Here is a 14,894-nt window from a genome sequence, read left to right on the forward strand (position 1 = left end):
CTCCTGTCCTCTCAAAAGACAGCAATCATTTTAACAAACATGAGGGGAAATTCAAAAGGCAAAGATGACATCATGCCTTACCTCAGCGCAGCTGTCCACCGCACAAACAGTGTGTCACCTTCCTTTAAAAAAAAAAAAAAAAAAAAAAAAAAAAAAGAAAAACGGCGGGAAACGGGGGCCACGCACAGACAGGGCCCCCCCCCTCACAGCACTCAGTCTATTAGTCACTCACTCACTCACTCACTCACTCACTCACTCACTCACTCAGTCAGTCAGTCAGTCAGTCAGTCAGTTCTGCCTTTCGACAACAGGGGGCAGTAGAGGTGCACCATTCCCGGAAGCACTGCAATACCGGGTCGATGCGTGGAGCGGACGGGGCAAGCCCCACTTCCGGCTCCCTGTTCCAAAAATCCGTTTAATATGTGGTCCCCTCCATGGGGGACGTATCAGATATTAAACTGATAAGAACAGATACTACACTTGATCTTAGCCAAAAGGCCGAGAAGCGATACCCACAAATTGCGCCCCGCCGGGCGCCGGCATGCGGGATGCCGACGGAGCTGGCGCGGCTCAGCCCTCACCAGCCCCTCTGGCAGGTGTCGCCCGGCGAGTCCACGCGTGATCCAGGGAGACCACAGCCGCGCCACCGGGCACCTAACGCCAGCCGCTAAGCCGGGCCCAGTCTTCCTTTGACAGCAGCAGTGCAGCTCTGCTTGGGCAGAGCCTCCAAAAATACCATGAACTCATCGCTATCCCTCTCCACGGAAATCTTTAGTAAAAGGCGAAAGATTTATACGGGATGAAGAGAGACCCGAGTCGATATGGGGCCGCCGCCAAGCCCGTCGCCGTTAGCCGGGCCTGCGTGACGCCCCCGCTCGGAGTAGAATGCCCAGGGGCGTCGCAGCCGCCGTCCTCGGGGCCCCGACTCCTCCCTGTCCTCCTGTCCTCTCAAAAGACAGCAATCATTTTAACAAACATGAGGGGAAATTCAAAAGGCAAAGATGACATCATGCCTTACCTCAGCGCAGCTGTCCACCGCACAAACAGTGTGTCACCTTCCTTTAAAAAAAAAAAAAAAAAAAAAAAAAAAAAAAAAAGAAAAACGGCGGGAAACGGGGGCCACGCACAGACAGGGCCCCCCCCCTCACAGCACTCAGTCTATTAGCCACTCACTCACTCACTCACTCAGTCAGTCAGTCAGTCAGTCAGTTCTGCCTTTCGACAACAGGGGGCAGTAGAGGTGCACCATTCCCGGAAGCACTGCAATACCGGGTCGATGCGTGGAGCGGACGGGGCAAGCCCCACTTCCGGCTCCCTGTTCCAAAAATCCGTTTAATATGTGGTCCCCTCCATGGGGGACGTATCAGATATTAAACTGATAAGAACAGATACTACACTTGATCTTAGCCAAAAGGCCGAGAAGCGATACCCACAAATTGCGCCCCGCCGGGCGCCGGCATGCGGGATGCCGACGGAGCTGGCGCGGCTCAGCCCTCACCAGCCCCTCTGGCAGGTGTCGCCCAGCGAGTCCACGCGTGATCCAGGGAGACCACAGCCGCGCCACCGGGCACCTAACGCCAGCCGCTAAGCCGGGCCCAGTCTTCCTTTGACAGCAGCAGTGCAGCTCTGCTTGGGCAGAGCCTCCAAAAATACCATGAACTCATCGCTATCCCTCTCCACGGAAATCTTTAGTAAAAGGCGAAAGATTTATACGGGATGAAGAGAGACCCGAGTCGATATGGGGCCGCCGCCAAGCCCGTCGCCGTTAGCCGGGCCTGCGTGACGCCCCCGCTCGGAGTAGAATGCCCAGGGGCGTCGCAGCCGCCGTCCTCGGGGCCCCGACTCCTCCCTGTCCTCCTGTCCTCTCAAAAGACAGCAATCATTTTAACAAACATGAGGGGAAATTCAAAAGGCAAAGATGACATCATGCCTTACCTCAGCGCAGCTGTCCACCGCACAAACAGTGTGTCACCTTCCTTTAAAAAAAAAAAAAAAAAAAAAAAAAAAAAAGAAAAACGGCGGGAAACGGGGGCCACGCACAGACAGGGCCCCCCCCCTCACAGCACTCAGTCTATTAGTCACTCACTCACTCACTCACTCACTCACTCACTCACTCACTCAGTCAGTCAGTCAGTCAGTCAGTCAGTCAGTTCTGCCTTTCGACAACAGGGGGCAGTAGAGGTGCACCATTCCCGGAAGCACTGCAATACCGGGTCGATGCGTGGAGCGGACGGGGCAAGCCCCACTTCCGGCTCCCTGTTCCAAAAATCCGTTTAATATGTGGTCCCCTCCATGGGGGACGTATCAGATATTAAACTGATAAGAACAGATACTACACTTGATCTTAGCCAAAAGGCCGAGAAGCGATACCCACAAATTGCGCCCCGCCGGGCGCCGGCATGCGGGATGCCGACGGAGCTGGCGCGGCTCAGCCCTCACCAGCCCCTCTGGCAGGTGTCGCCCGGCGAGTCCACGCGTGATCCAGGGAGACCACAGCCGCGCCACCGGGCACCTAACGCCAGCCGCTAAGCCGGGCCCAGTCTTCCTTTGACAGCAGCAGTGCAGCTCTGCTTGGGCAGAGCCTCCAAAAATACCATGAACTCATCGCTATCCCTCTCCACGGAAATCTTTAGTAAAAGGCGAAAGATTTATACGGGATGAAGAGAGACCCGAGTCGATATGGGGCCGCCGCCAAGCCCGTCGCCGTTAGCCGGGCCTGCGTGACGCCCCCGCTCGGAGTAGAATGCCCAGGGGCGTCGCAGCCGCCGTCCTCGGGGCCCCGACTCCTCCCTGTCCTCCTGTCCTCTCAAAAGACAGCAATCATTTTAACAAACATGAGGGGAAATTCAAAAGGCAAAGATGACATCATGCCTTACCTCAGCGCAGCTGTCCACCGCACAAACAGTGTGTCACCTTCCTTTAAAAAAAAAAAAAAAAAAAAAAAAAAAAAAGAAAAACGGCGGGAAACGGGGGCCACGCACAGACAGGGCCCCCCCCCTCACAGCACTCAGTCTATTAGTCACTCACTCACTCACTCACTCACTCACTCACTCACTCACTCACTCAGTCAGTCAGTCAGTCAGTCAGTCAGTTCTGCCTTTCGACAACAGGGGGCAGTAGAGGTGCACCATTCCCGGAAGCACTGCAATACCGGGTCGATGCGTGGAGCGGACGGGGCAAGCCCCACTTCCGGCTCCCTGTTCCAAAAATCCGTTTAATATGTGGTCCCCTCCATGGGGGACGTATCAGATATTAAACTGATAAGAACAGATACTACACTTGATCTTAGCCAAAAGGCCGAGAAGCGATACCCACAAATTGCGCCCCGCCGGGCGCCGGCATGCGGGATGCCGACGGAGCTGGCGCGGCTCAGCCCTCACCAGCCCCTCTGGCAGGTGTCGCCCGGCGAGTCCACGCGTGATCCAGGGAGACCACAGCCGCGCCACCGGGCACCTAACGCCAGCCGCTAAGCCGGGCCCAGTCTTCCTTTGACAGCAGCAGTGCAGCTCTGCTTGGGCAGAGCCTCCAAAAATACCATGAACTCATCGCTATCCCTCTCCACGGAAATCTTTAGTAAAAGGCGAAAGATTTATACGGGATGAAGAGAGACCCGAGTCGATATGGGGCCGCCGCCAAGCCCGTCGCCGTTAGCCGGGCCTGCGTGACGCCCCCGCTCGGAGTAGAATGCCCAGGGGCGTCGCAGCCGCCGTCCTCGGGGCCCCGACTCCTCCCTGTCCTCCTGTCCTCTCAAAAGACAGCAATCATTTTAACAAACATGAGGGGAAATTCAAAAGGCAAAGATGACATCATGCCTTACCTCAGCGCAGCTGTCCACCGCACAAACAGTGTGTCACCTTCCTTTAAAAAAAAAAAAAAAAAAAAAAAAAAAAAAAAAAGAAAAACGGCGGGAAACGGGGGCCACGCACAGACAGGGCCCCCCCCCTCACAGCACTCAGTCTATTAGCCACTCACTCACTCACTCACTCAGTCAGTCAGTCAGTCAGTCAGTTCTGCCTTTCGACAACAGGGGGCAGTAGAGGTGCACCATTCCCGGAAGCACTGCAATACCGGGTCGATGCGTGGAGCGGACGGGGCAAGCCCCACTTCCGGCTCCCTGTTCCAAAAATCCGTTTAATATGTGGTCCCCTCCATGGGGGACGTATCAGATATTAAACTGATAAGAACAGATACTACACTTGATCTTAGCCAAAAGGCCGAGAAGCGATACCCACAAATTGCGCCCCGCCGGGCGCCGGCATGCGGGATGCCGACGGAGCTGGCGCGGCTCAGCCCTCACCAGCCCCTCTGGCAGGTGTCGCCCAGCGAGTCCACGCGTGATCCAGGGAGACCACAGCCGCGCCACCGGGCACCTAACGCCAGCCGCTAAGCCGGGCCCAGTCTTCCTTTGACAGCAGCAGTGCAGCTCTGCTTGGGCAGAGCCTCCAAAAATACCATGAACTCATCGCTATCCCTCTCCACGGAAATCTTTAGTAAAAGGCGAAAGATTTATACGGGATGAAGAGAGACCCGAGTCGATATGGGGCCGCCGCCAAGCCCGTCGCCGTTAGCCGGGCCTGCGTGACGCCCCCGCTCGGAGTAGAATGCCCAGGGGCGTCGCAGCCGCCGTCCTCGGGGCCCCGACTCCTCCCTGTCCTCCTGTCCTCTCAAAAGACAGCAATCATTTTAACAAACATGAGGGGAAATTCAAAAGGCAAAGATGACATCATGCCTTACCTCAGCGCAGCTGTCCACCGCACAAACAGTGTGTCACCTTCCTTTAAAAAAAAAAAAAAAAAAAAAAAAAAAAAAGAAAAACGGCGGGAAACGGGGGCCACGCACAGACAGGGCCCCCCCCCTCACAGCACTCAGTCTATTAGTCACTCACTCACTCACTCACTCACTCACTCACTCACTCACTCAGTCAGTCAGTCAGTCAGTCAGTCAGTCAGTTCTGCCTTTCGACAACAGGGGGCAGTAGAGGTGCACCATTCCCGGAAGCACTGCAATACCGGGTCGATGCGTGGAGCGGACGGGGCAAGCCCCACTTCCGGCTCCCTGTTCCAAAAATCCGTTTAATATGTGGTCCCCTCCATGGGGGACGTATCAGATATTAAACTGATAAGAACAGATACTACACTTGATCTTAGCCAAAAGGCCGAGAAGCGATACCCACAAATTGCGCCCCGCCGGGCGCCGGCATGCGGGATGCCGACGGAGCTGGCGCGGCTCAGCCCTCACCAGCCCCTCTGGCAGGTGTCGCCCGGCGAGTCCACGCGTGATCCAGGGAGACCACAGCCGCGCCACCGGGCACCTAACGCCAGCCGCTAAGCCGGGCCCAGTCTTCCTTTGACAGCAGCAGTGCAGCTCTGCTTGGGCAGAGCCTCCAAAAATACCATGAACTCATCGCTATCCCTCTCCACGGAAATCTTTAGTAAAAGGCGAAAGATTTATACGGGATGAAGAGAGACCCGAGTCGATATGGGGCCGCCGCCAAGCCCGTCGCCGTTAGCCGGGCCTGCGTGACGCCCCCGCTCGGAGTAGAATGCCCAGGGGCGTCGCAGCCGCCGTCCTCGGGGCCCCGACTCCTCCCTGTCCTCCTGTCCTCTCAAAAGACAGCAATCATTTTAACAAACATGAGGGGAAATTCAAAAGGCAAAGATGACATCATGCCTTACCTCAGCGCAGCTGTCCACCGCACAAACAGTGTGTCACCTTCCTTTAAAAAAAAAAAAAAAAAAAAAAAAAAAAAAAAAGAAAAACGGCGGGAAACGGGGGCCACGCACAGACAGGGCCCCCCCCCTCACAGCACTCAGTCTATTAGCCACTCACTCACTCACTCACTCAGTCAGTCAGTCAGTCAGTCAGTTCTGCCTTTCGACAACAGGGGGCAGTAGAGGTGCACCATTCCCGGAAGCACTGCAATACCGGGTCGATGCGTGGAGCGGACGGGGCAAGCCCCACTTCCGGCTCCCTGTTCCAAAAATCCGTTTAATATGTGGTCCCCTCCATGGGGGACGTATCAGATATTAAACTGATAAGAACAGATACTACACTTGATCTTAGCCAAAAGGCCGAGAAGCGATACCCACAAATTGCGCCCCGCCGGGCGCCGGCATGCGGGATGCCGACGGAGCTGGCGCGGCTCAGCCCTCACCAGCCCCTCTGGCAGGTGTCGCCCAGCGAGTCCACGCGTGATCCAGGGAGACCACAGCCGCGCCACCGGGCACCTAACGCCAGCCGCTAAGCCGGGCCCAGTCTTCCTTTGACAGCAGCAGTGCAGCTCTGCTTGGGCAGAGCCTCCAAAAATACCATGAACTCATCGCTATCCCTCTCCACGGAAATCTTTAGTAAAAGGCGAAAGATTTATACGGGATGAAGAGAGACCCGAGTCGATATGGGGCCGCCGCCAAGCCCGTCGCCGTTAGCCGGGCCTGCGTGACGCCCCCGCTCGGAGTAGAATGCCCAGGGGCGTCGCAGCCGCCGTCCTCGGGGCCCCGACTCCTCCCTGTCCTCCTGTCCTCTCAAAAGACAGCAATCATTTTAACAAACATGAGGGGAAATTCAAAAGGCAAAGATGACATCATGCCTTACCTCAGCGCAGCTGTCCACCGCACAAACAGTGTGTCACCTTCCTTTAAAAAAAAAAATAAATAAATAAAAAAAAAAAGAAAAACGGCGGGAAACGGGGGCCACGCACAGACAGGGTCCCCCCCCCTCACAGCACTCAGTCTATTAGTCACTCACTCACTCACTCACTCACTCACTCACTCACTCAGTCAGTCAGTCAGTCAGTCAGTTCTGCCTTTCGACAACAGGGGGCAGTAGAGGTGCACCATTCCCGGAAGCACTGCAATACCGGGTCGATGCGTGGAGCGGACGGGGCAAGCCCCACTTCCGGCTCCCTGTTCCAAAAATCCGTTTAATATGTGGTCCCCTCCATGGGGGACGTATCAGATATTAAACTGATAAGAACAGATACTACACTTGATCTTAGCCAAAAGGCCGAGAAGCGATACCCACAAATTGCGCCCCGCCGGGCGCCGGCATGCGGGATGCCGACGGAGCTGGCGCGGCTCAGCCCTCACCAGCCCCTCTGGCAGGTGTCGCCCAGCGAGTCCACGCGTGATCCAGGGAGACCACAGCCGCGCCACCGGGCACCTAACGCCAGCCGCTAAGCCGGGCCCAGTCTTCCTTTGACAGCAGCAGTGCAGCTCTGCTTGGGCAGAGCCTCCAAAAATACCATGAACTCATCGCTATCCCTCTCCACGGAAATCTTTAGTAAAAGGCGAAAGATTTATACGGGATGAAGAGAGACCCGAGTCGATATGGGGCCGCCGCCAAGCCCGTCGCCGTTAGCCGGGCCTGCGTGACGCCCCCGCTCGGAGTAGAATGCCCAGGGGCGTCGCAGCCGCCGTCCTCGGGGCCCCGACTCCTCCCTGTCCTCCTGTCCTCTCAAAAGACAGCAATCATTTTAACAAACATGAGGGGAAATTCAAAAGGCAAAGATGACATCATGCCTTACCTCAGCGCAGCTGTCCACCGCACAAACAGTGTGTCACCTTCCTTTAAAAAAAAAAAAAAAAAAAAAAAAAAAAAAGAAAAACGGCGGGAAACGGGGGCCACGCACAGACAGGGCCCCCCCCCTCACAGCACTCAGTCTATTAGTCACTCACTCACTCACTCACTCACTCACTCACTCACTCACTCAGTCAGTCAGTCAGTCAGTCAGTCAGTTCTGCCTTTCGACAACAGGGGGCAGTAGAGGTGCACCATTCCCGGAAGCACTGCAATACCGGGTCGATGCGTGGAGCGGACGGGGCAAGCCCCACTTCCGGCTCCCTGTTCCAAAAATCCGTTTAATATGTGGTCCCCTCCATGGGGGACGTATCAGATATTAAACTGATAAGAACAGATACTACACTTGATCTTAGCCAAAAGGCCGAGAAGCGATACCCACAAATTGCGCCCCGCCGGGCGCCGGCATGCGGGATGCCGACGGAGCTGGCGCGGCTCAGCCCTCACCAGCCCCTCTGGCAGGTGTCGCCCGGCGAGTCCACGCGTGATCCAGGGAGACCACAGCCGCGCCACCGGGCACCTAACGCCAGCCGCTAAGCCGGGCCCAGTCTTCCTTTGACAGCAGCAGTGCAGCTCTGCTTGGGCAGAGCCTCCAAAAATACCATGAACTCATCGCTATCCCTCTCCACGGAAATCTTTAGTAAAAGGCGAAAGATTTATACGGGATGAAGAGAGACCCGAGTCGATATGGGGCCGCCGCCAAGCCCGTCGCCGTTAGCCGGGCCTGCGTGACGCCCCCGCTCGGAGTAGAATGCCCAGGGGCGTCGCAGCCGCCGTCCTCGGGGCCCCGACTCCTCCCTGTCCTCCTGTCCTCTCAAAAGACAGCAATCATTTTAACAAACATGAGGGGAAATTCAAAAGGCAAAGATGACATCATGCCTTACCTCAGCGCAGCTGTCCACCGCACAAACAGTGTGTCACCTTCCTTTAAAAAAAAAAAAAAAAAAAAAAAAAAAAAAAAAAGAAAAACGGCGGGAAACGGGGGCCACGCACAGACAGGGCCCCCCCCCTCACAGCACTCAGTCTATTAGCCACTCACTCACTCACTCACTCAGTCAGTCAGTCAGTCAGTCAGTTCTGCCTTTCGACAACAGGGGGCAGTAGAGGTGCACCATTCCCGGAAGCACTGCAATACCGGGTCGATGCGTGGAGCGGACGGGGCAAGCCCCACTTCCGGCTCCCTGTTCCAAAAATCCGTTTAATATGTGGTCCCCTCCATGGGGGACGTATCAGATATTAAACTGATAAGAACAGATACTACACTTGATCTTAGCCAAAAGGCCGAGAAGCGATACCCACAAATTGCGCCCCGCCGGGCGCCGGCATGCGGGATGCCGACGGAGCTGGCGCGGCTCAGCCCTCACCAGCCCCTCTGGCAGGTGTCGCCCAGCGAGTCCACGCGTGATCCAGGGAGACCACAGCCGCGCCACCGGGCACCTAACGCCAGCCGCTAAGCCGGGCCCAGTCTTCCTTTGACAGCAGCAGTGCAGCTCTGCTTGGGCAGAGCCTCCAAAAATACCATGAACTCATCGCTATCCCTCTCCACGGAAATCTTTAGTAAAAGGCGAAAGATTTATACGGGATGAAGAGAGACCCGAGTCGATATGGGGCCGCCGCCAAGCCCGTCGCCGTTAGCCGGGCCTGCGTGACGCCCCCGCTCGGAGTAGAATGCCCAGGGGCGTCGCAGCCGCCGTCCTCGGGGCCCCGACTCCTCCCTGTCCTCCTGTCCTCTCAAAAGACAGCAATCATTTTAACAAACATGAGGGGAAATTCAAAAGGCAAAGATGACATCATGCCTTACCTCAGCGCAGCTGTCCACCGCACAAACAGTGTGTCACCTTCCTTTAAAAAAAAAAAAAAAAAAAAAAAAAAAAAAGAAAAACGGCGGGAAACGGGGGCCACGCACAGACAGGGCCCCCCCCCTCACAGCACTCAGTCTATTAGTCACTCACTCACTCACTCACTCACTCACTCACTCACTCACTCAGTCAGTCAGTCAGTCAGTCAGTCAGTCAGTTCTGCCTTTCGACAACAGGGGGCAGTAGAGGTGCACCATTCCCGGAAGCACTGCAATACCGGGTCGATGCGTGGAGCGGACGGGGCAAGCCCCACTTCCGGCTCCCTGTTCCAAAAATCCGTTTAATATGTGGTCCCCTCCATGGGGGACGTATCAGATATTAAACTGATAAGAACAGATACTACACTTGATCTTAGCCAAAAGGCCGAGAAGCGATACCCACAAATTGCGCCCCGCCGGGCGCCGGCATGCGGGATGCCGACGGAGCTGGCGCGGCTCAGCCCTCACCAGCCCCTCTGGCAGGTGTCGCCCGGCGAGTCCACGCGTGATCCAGGGAGACCACAGCCGCGCCACCGGGCACCTAACGCCAGCCGCTAAGCCGGGCCCAGTCTTCCTTTGACAGCAGCAGTGCAGCTCTGCTTGGGCAGAGCCTCCAAAAATACCATGAACTCATCGCTATCCCTCTCCACGGAAATCTTTAGTAAAAGGCGAAAGATTTATACGGGATGAAGAGAGACCCGAGTCGATATGGGGCCGCCGCCAAGCCCGTCGCCGTTAGCCGGGCCTGCGTGACGCCCCCGCTCGGAGTAGAATGCCCAGGGGCGTCGCAGCCGCCGTCCTCGGGGCCCCGACTCCTCCCTGTCCTCCTGTCCTCTCAAAAGACAGCAATCATTTTAACAAACATGAGGGGAAATTCAAAAGGCAAAGATGACATCATGCCTTACCTCAGCGCAGCTGTCCACCGCACAAACAGTGTGTCACCTTCCTTTAAAAAAAAAAAAAAAAAAAAAAAAAAAAAAAGAAAAACGGCGGGAAACGGGGGCCACGCACAGACAGGGCCCCCCCCCTCACAGCACTCAGTCTATTAGTCACTCACTCACTCACTCACTCACTCACTCACTCACTCACTCACTCACTCAGTCAGTCAGTCAGTCAGTCAGTCAGTTCTGCCTTTCGACAACAGGGGGCAGTAGAGGTGCACCATTCCCGGAAGCACTGCAATACCGGGTCGATGCGTGGAGCGGACGGGGCAAGCCCCACTTCCGGCTCCCTGTTCCAAAAATCCGTTTAATATGTGGTCCCCTCCATGGGGGACGTATCAGATATTAAACTGATAAGAACAGATACTACACTTGATCTTAGCCAAAAGGCCGAGAAGCGATACCCACAAATTGCGCCCCGCCGGGCGCCGGCATGCGGGATGCCGACGGAGCTGGCGCGGCTCAGCCCTCACCAGCCCCTCTGGCAGGTGTCGCCCGGCGAGTCCACGCGTGATCCAGGGAGACCACAGCCGCGCCACCGGGCACCTAACGCCAGCCGCTAAGCCGGGCCCAGTCTTCCTTTGACAGCAGCAGTGCAGCTCTGCTTGGGCAGAGCCTCCAAAAATACCATGAACTCATCGCTATCCCTCTCCACGGAAATCTTTAGTAAAAGGCGAAAGATTTATACGGGATGAAGAGAGACCCGAGTCGATATGGGGCCGCCGCCAAGCCCGTCGCCGTTAGCCGGGCCTGCGTGACGCCCCCGCTCGGAGTAGAATGCCCAGGGGCGTCGCAGCCGCCGTCCTCGGGGCCCCGACTCCTCCCTGTCCTCCTGTCCTCTCAAAAGACAGCAATCATTTTAACAAACATGAGGGGAAATTCAAAAGGCAAAGATGACATCATGCCTTACCTCAGCGCAGCTGTCCACCGCACAAACAGTGTGTCACCTTCCTTTAAAAAAAAAAAAAAAAAAAAAAAAAAAAAAGAAAAACGGCGGGAAACGGGGGCCACGCACAGACAGGGCCCCCCCCCTCACAGCACTCAGTCTATTAGTCACTCACTCACTCACTCACTCACTCACTCACTCACTCACTCACTCAGTCAGTCAGTCAGTCAGTTCTGCCTTTCGACAACAGGGGGCAGTAGAGGTGCACCATTCCCGGAAGCACTGCAATACCGGGTCGATGCGTGGAGCGGACGGGGCAAGCCCCACTTCCGGCTCCCTGTTCCAAAAATCCGTTTAATATGTGGTCCCCTCCATGGGGGACGTATCAGATATTAAACTGATAAGAACAGATACTACACTTGATCTTAGCCAAAAGGCCGAGAAGCGATACCCACAAATTGCGCCCCGCCGGGCGCCGGCATGCGGGATGCCGACGGAGCTGGCGCGGCTCAGCCCTCACCAGCCCCTCTGGCAGGTGTCGCCCAGCGAGTCCACGCGTGATCCAGGGAGACCACAGCCGCGCCACCGGGCACCTAACGCCAGCCGCTAAGCCGGGCCCAGTCTTCCTTTGACAGCAGCAGTGCAGCTCTGCTTGGGCAGAGCCTCCAAAAATACCATGAACTCATCGCTATCCCTCTCCACGGAAATCTTTAGTAAAAGGCGAAAGATTTATACGGGATGAAGAGAGACCCGAGTCGATATGGGGCCGCCGCCAAGCCCGTCGCCGTTAGCCGGGCCTGCGTGACGCCCCCGCTCGGAGTAGAATGCCCAGGGGCGTCGCAGCCGCCGTCCTCGGGGCCCCGACTCCTCCCTGTCCTCCTGTCCTCTCAAAAGACAGCAATCATTTTAACAAACATGAGGGGAAATTCAAAAGGCAAAGATGACATCATGCCTTACCTCAGCGCAGCTGTCCACCGCACAAACAGTGTGTCACCTTCCTTTAAAAAAAAAAAAAAAAAAAAAAAAAAAAAAGAAAAACGGCGGGAAACGGGGGCCACGCACAGACAGGGCCCCCCCCCTCACAGCACTCAGTCTATTAGTCACTCACTCACTCACTCACTCACTCACTCACTCACTCACTCAGTCAGTCAGTCAGTCAGTCAGTCAGTCAGTTCTGCCTTTCGACAACAGGGGGCAGTAGAGGTGCACCATTCCCGGAAGCACTGCAATACCGGGTCGATGCGTGGAGCGGACGGGGCAAGCCCCACTTCCGGCTCCCTGTTCCAAAAATCCGTTTAATATGTGGTCCCCTCCATGGGGGACGTATCAGATATTAAACTGATAAGAACAGATACTACACTTGATCTTAGCCAAAAGGCCGAGAAGCGATACCCACAAATTGCGCCCCGCCGGGCGCCGGCATGCGGGATGCCGACGGAGCTGGCGCGGCTCAGCCCTCACCAGCCCCTCTGGCAGGTGTCGCCCGGCGAGTCCACGCGTGATCCAGGGAGACCACAGCCGCGCCACCGGGCACCTAACGCCAGCCGCTAAGCCGGGCCCAGTCTTCCTTTGACAGCAGCAGTGCAGCTCTGCTTGGGCAGAGCCTCCAAAAATACCATGAACTCATCGCTATCCCTCTCCACGGAAATCTTTAGTAAAAGGCGAAAGATTTATACGGGATGAAGAGAGACCCGAGTCGATATGGGGCCGCCGCCAAGCCCGTCGCCGTTAGCCGGGCCTGCGTGACGCCCCCGCTCGGAGTAGAATGCCCAGGGGCGTCGCAGCCGCCGTCCTCGGGGCCCCGACTCCTCCCTGTCCTCCTGTCCTCTCAAAAGACAGCAATCATTTTAACAAACATGAGGGGAAATTCAAAAGGCAAAGATGACATCATGCCTTACCTCAGCGCAGCTGTCCACCGCACAAACAGTGTGTCACCTTCCTTTAAAAAAAAAAAAAAAAAAAAAAAAAAAAAAGAAAAACGGCGGGAAACGGGGGCCACGCACAGACAGGGCCCCCCCCCTCACAGCACTCAGTCTATTAGTCACTCACTCACTCACTCACTCACTCACTCACTCACTCACTCAGTCAGTCAGTCAGTCAGTCAGTCAGTCAGTTCTGCCTTTCGACAACAGGGGGCAGTAGAGGTGCACCATTCCCGGAAGCACTGCAATACCGGGTCGATGCGTGGAGCGGACGGGGCAAGCCCCACTTCCGGCTCCCTGTTCCAAAAATCCGTTTAATATGTGGTCCCCTCCATGGGGGACGTATCAGATATTAAACTGATAAGAACAGATACTACACTTGATCTTAGCCAAAAGGCCGAGAAGCGATACCCACAAATTGCGCCCCGCCGGGCGCCGGCATGCGGGATGCCGACGGAGCTGGCGCGGCTCAGCCCTCACCAGCCCCTCTGGCAGGTGTCGCCCGGCGAGTCCACGCGTGATCCAGGGAGACCACAGCCGCGCCACCGGGCACCTAACGCCAGCCGCTAAGCCGGGCCCAGTCTTCCTTTGACAGCAGCAGTGCAGCTCTGCTTGGGCAGAGCCTCCAAAAATACCATGAACTCATCGCTATCCCTCTCCACGGAAATCTTTAGTAAAAGGCGAAAGATTTATACGGGATGAAGAGAGACCCGAGTCGATATGGGGCCGCCGCCAAGCCCGTCGCCGTTAGCCGGGCCTGCGTGACGCCCCCGCTCGGAGTAGAATGCCCAGGGGCGTCGCAGCCGCCGTCCTCGGGGCCCCGACTCCTCCCTGTCCTCCTGTCCTCTCAAAAGACAGCAATCATTTTAACAAACATGAGGGGAAATTCAAAAGGCAAAGATGACATCATGCCTTACCTCAGCGCAGCTGTCCACCGCACAAACAGTGTGTCACCTTCCTTTAAAAAAAAAAAAAAAAAAAAAAAAAAAAAAAGAAAAACGGCGGGAAACGGGGGCCACGCACAGACAGGGCCCCCCCCCTCACAGCACTCAGTCTATTAGTCACTCACTCACTCACTCACTCACTCACTCACTCACTCACTCACTCAGTCAGTCAGTCAGTCAGTCAGTCAGTTCTGCCTTTCGACAACAGGGGGCAGTAGAGGTGCACCATTCCCGGAAGCACTGCAATACCGGGTCGATGCGTGGAGCGGACGGGGCAAGCCCCACTTCCGGCTCCCTGTTCCAAAAATCCGTTTAATATGTGGTCCCCTCCATGGGGGACGTATCAGATATTAAACTGATAAGAACAGATACTACACTTGATCTTAGCCAAAAGGCCGAGAAGCGATACCCACAAATTGCGCCCCGCCGGGCGCCGGCATGCGGGATGCCGACGGAGCTGGCGCGGCTCAGCCCTCACCAGCCCCTCTGGCAGGTGTCGCCCGGCGAGTCCACGCGTGATCCAGGGAGACCACAGCCGCGCCACCGGGCACCTAACGCCAGCCGCTAAGCCGGGCCCAGTCTTCCTTTGACAGCAGCAGTGCAGCTCTGCTTGGGCAGAGCCTCCAAAAATACCATGAACTCATCGCTATCCCTCTCCACGGAAATCTTTAGTAAAAGGCGAAAGATTTATACGGGATGAAGAGAGACCCGAGTCGATATGGGGCCGCCGCCAAGCCCGTCGCCGTTAGCCGGGCCTGCGTGACGCCCCCGCTCGGAGTAGAATGCCCA

The 14,894-nt window shown here is 56.3% G+C and overlaps 32 non-coding genes across 32 annotated transcripts; all 32 read right to left on the reverse strand.

Annotated features, from left to right (window-relative positions):
* Positions 1-318: 318 nt before the first annotated feature.
* On the reverse strand, positions 319-510 carry LOC140580264 (U2 spliceosomal RNA). Its single transcript, XR_011984022.1, has one exon. It is a non-coding gene; the product is annotated as a U2 spliceosomal RNA (small nuclear RNA).
* A 195-nt stretch (positions 511-705) lies between these two features.
* LOC140580107 (U5 spliceosomal RNA) lies at positions 706-819 on the reverse strand. Its single transcript, XR_011983879.1, has one exon. It is a non-coding gene; the product is annotated as a U5 spliceosomal RNA (small nuclear RNA).
* Positions 820-1,235: 416 nt separating this feature from the next.
* Positions 1,236-1,427, reverse strand: LOC140580273 (U2 spliceosomal RNA). Its single transcript, XR_011984024.1, has one exon. It is a non-coding gene; the product is annotated as a U2 spliceosomal RNA (small nuclear RNA).
* A 195-nt stretch (positions 1,428-1,622) lies between these two features.
* Positions 1,623-1,736, reverse strand: LOC140580108 (U5 spliceosomal RNA). Its single transcript, XR_011983880.1, has one exon. It is a non-coding gene; the product is annotated as a U5 spliceosomal RNA (small nuclear RNA).
* Positions 1,737-2,176: 440 nt separating this feature from the next.
* Positions 2,177-2,368, reverse strand: LOC140580275 (U2 spliceosomal RNA). The gene has a single exon (XR_011984025.1). It is a non-coding gene; the product is annotated as a U2 spliceosomal RNA (small nuclear RNA).
* A 195-nt stretch (positions 2,369-2,563) lies between these two features.
* Positions 2,564-2,677, reverse strand: LOC140580109 (U5 spliceosomal RNA). The gene has a single exon (XR_011983881.1). It is a non-coding gene; the product is annotated as a U5 spliceosomal RNA (small nuclear RNA).
* Positions 2,678-3,117: 440 nt separating this feature from the next.
* On the reverse strand, positions 3,118-3,309 carry LOC140580276 (U2 spliceosomal RNA). Its single transcript, XR_011984026.1, has one exon. It is a non-coding gene; the product is annotated as a U2 spliceosomal RNA (small nuclear RNA).
* Positions 3,310-3,504: 195 nt separating this feature from the next.
* On the reverse strand, positions 3,505-3,618 carry LOC140580110 (U5 spliceosomal RNA). Its single transcript, XR_011983882.1, has one exon. It is a non-coding gene; the product is annotated as a U5 spliceosomal RNA (small nuclear RNA).
* Positions 3,619-4,034: 416 nt separating this feature from the next.
* On the reverse strand, positions 4,035-4,226 carry LOC140580277 (U2 spliceosomal RNA). Its single transcript, XR_011984027.1, has one exon. It is a non-coding gene; the product is annotated as a U2 spliceosomal RNA (small nuclear RNA).
* Positions 4,227-4,421: 195 nt separating this feature from the next.
* Positions 4,422-4,535, reverse strand: LOC140580111 (U5 spliceosomal RNA). Its single transcript, XR_011983883.1, has one exon. It is a non-coding gene; the product is annotated as a U5 spliceosomal RNA (small nuclear RNA).
* Positions 4,536-4,975: 440 nt separating this feature from the next.
* On the reverse strand, positions 4,976-5,167 carry LOC140579776 (U2 spliceosomal RNA). Its single transcript, XR_011983631.1, has one exon. It is a non-coding gene; the product is annotated as a U2 spliceosomal RNA (small nuclear RNA).
* Positions 5,168-5,362: 195 nt separating this feature from the next.
* Positions 5,363-5,476, reverse strand: LOC140580112 (U5 spliceosomal RNA). Its single transcript, XR_011983884.1, has one exon. It is a non-coding gene; the product is annotated as a U5 spliceosomal RNA (small nuclear RNA).
* Positions 5,477-5,891: 415 nt separating this feature from the next.
* On the reverse strand, positions 5,892-6,083 carry LOC140579777 (U2 spliceosomal RNA). Its single transcript, XR_011983632.1, has one exon. It is a non-coding gene; the product is annotated as a U2 spliceosomal RNA (small nuclear RNA).
* A 195-nt stretch (positions 6,084-6,278) lies between these two features.
* Positions 6,279-6,392, reverse strand: LOC140580113 (U5 spliceosomal RNA). The gene has a single exon (XR_011983885.1). It is a non-coding gene; the product is annotated as a U5 spliceosomal RNA (small nuclear RNA).
* A 430-nt stretch (positions 6,393-6,822) lies between these two features.
* On the reverse strand, positions 6,823-7,014 carry LOC140579778 (U2 spliceosomal RNA). Its single transcript, XR_011983633.1, has one exon. It is a non-coding gene; the product is annotated as a U2 spliceosomal RNA (small nuclear RNA).
* Positions 7,015-7,209: 195 nt separating this feature from the next.
* LOC140580115 (U5 spliceosomal RNA) lies at positions 7,210-7,323 on the reverse strand. The gene has a single exon (XR_011983886.1). It is a non-coding gene; the product is annotated as a U5 spliceosomal RNA (small nuclear RNA).
* Positions 7,324-7,759: 436 nt separating this feature from the next.
* On the reverse strand, positions 7,760-7,951 carry LOC140579780 (U2 spliceosomal RNA). The gene has a single exon (XR_011983634.1). It is a non-coding gene; the product is annotated as a U2 spliceosomal RNA (small nuclear RNA).
* A 195-nt stretch (positions 7,952-8,146) lies between these two features.
* On the reverse strand, positions 8,147-8,260 carry LOC140580116 (U5 spliceosomal RNA). Its single transcript, XR_011983887.1, has one exon. It is a non-coding gene; the product is annotated as a U5 spliceosomal RNA (small nuclear RNA).
* A 416-nt stretch (positions 8,261-8,676) lies between these two features.
* Positions 8,677-8,868, reverse strand: LOC140579781 (U2 spliceosomal RNA). The gene has a single exon (XR_011983635.1). It is a non-coding gene; the product is annotated as a U2 spliceosomal RNA (small nuclear RNA).
* A 195-nt stretch (positions 8,869-9,063) lies between these two features.
* Positions 9,064-9,177, reverse strand: LOC140580118 (U5 spliceosomal RNA). The gene has a single exon (XR_011983889.1). It is a non-coding gene; the product is annotated as a U5 spliceosomal RNA (small nuclear RNA).
* A 440-nt stretch (positions 9,178-9,617) lies between these two features.
* Positions 9,618-9,809, reverse strand: LOC140579783 (U2 spliceosomal RNA). The gene has a single exon (XR_011983637.1). It is a non-coding gene; the product is annotated as a U2 spliceosomal RNA (small nuclear RNA).
* A 195-nt stretch (positions 9,810-10,004) lies between these two features.
* On the reverse strand, positions 10,005-10,118 carry LOC140580119 (U5 spliceosomal RNA). Its single transcript, XR_011983890.1, has one exon. It is a non-coding gene; the product is annotated as a U5 spliceosomal RNA (small nuclear RNA).
* Positions 10,119-10,563: 445 nt separating this feature from the next.
* On the reverse strand, positions 10,564-10,755 carry LOC140579784 (U2 spliceosomal RNA). The gene has a single exon (XR_011983638.1). It is a non-coding gene; the product is annotated as a U2 spliceosomal RNA (small nuclear RNA).
* A 195-nt stretch (positions 10,756-10,950) lies between these two features.
* On the reverse strand, positions 10,951-11,064 carry LOC140580120 (U5 spliceosomal RNA). The gene has a single exon (XR_011983891.1). It is a non-coding gene; the product is annotated as a U5 spliceosomal RNA (small nuclear RNA).
* Positions 11,065-11,496: 432 nt separating this feature from the next.
* LOC140579785 (U2 spliceosomal RNA) lies at positions 11,497-11,688 on the reverse strand. Its single transcript, XR_011983639.1, has one exon. It is a non-coding gene; the product is annotated as a U2 spliceosomal RNA (small nuclear RNA).
* A 195-nt stretch (positions 11,689-11,883) lies between these two features.
* On the reverse strand, positions 11,884-11,997 carry LOC140580121 (U5 spliceosomal RNA). Its single transcript, XR_011983892.1, has one exon. It is a non-coding gene; the product is annotated as a U5 spliceosomal RNA (small nuclear RNA).
* Positions 11,998-12,437: 440 nt separating this feature from the next.
* Positions 12,438-12,629, reverse strand: LOC140579786 (U2 spliceosomal RNA). Its single transcript, XR_011983640.1, has one exon. It is a non-coding gene; the product is annotated as a U2 spliceosomal RNA (small nuclear RNA).
* A 195-nt stretch (positions 12,630-12,824) lies between these two features.
* LOC140580122 (U5 spliceosomal RNA) lies at positions 12,825-12,938 on the reverse strand. The gene has a single exon (XR_011983893.1). It is a non-coding gene; the product is annotated as a U5 spliceosomal RNA (small nuclear RNA).
* Positions 12,939-13,378: 440 nt separating this feature from the next.
* LOC140579787 (U2 spliceosomal RNA) lies at positions 13,379-13,570 on the reverse strand. The gene has a single exon (XR_011983641.1). It is a non-coding gene; the product is annotated as a U2 spliceosomal RNA (small nuclear RNA).
* A 195-nt stretch (positions 13,571-13,765) lies between these two features.
* On the reverse strand, positions 13,766-13,879 carry LOC140580123 (U5 spliceosomal RNA). The gene has a single exon (XR_011983894.1). It is a non-coding gene; the product is annotated as a U5 spliceosomal RNA (small nuclear RNA).
* A 441-nt stretch (positions 13,880-14,320) lies between these two features.
* On the reverse strand, positions 14,321-14,512 carry LOC140579788 (U2 spliceosomal RNA). The gene has a single exon (XR_011983642.1). It is a non-coding gene; the product is annotated as a U2 spliceosomal RNA (small nuclear RNA).
* A 195-nt stretch (positions 14,513-14,707) lies between these two features.
* Positions 14,708-14,821, reverse strand: LOC140580124 (U5 spliceosomal RNA). The gene has a single exon (XR_011983895.1). It is a non-coding gene; the product is annotated as a U5 spliceosomal RNA (small nuclear RNA).
* Positions 14,822-14,894: the final 73 nt, after the last annotated feature.

This window comes from Paramormyrops kingsleyae, chromosome 18 (genome assembly GCF_048594095.1).
Source record: "Paramormyrops kingsleyae isolate MSU_618 chromosome 18, PKINGS_0.4, whole genome shotgun sequence".
Classification (NCBI taxonomy): Eukaryota; Metazoa; Chordata; class Actinopteri; order Osteoglossiformes; family Mormyridae; genus Paramormyrops; species Paramormyrops kingsleyae.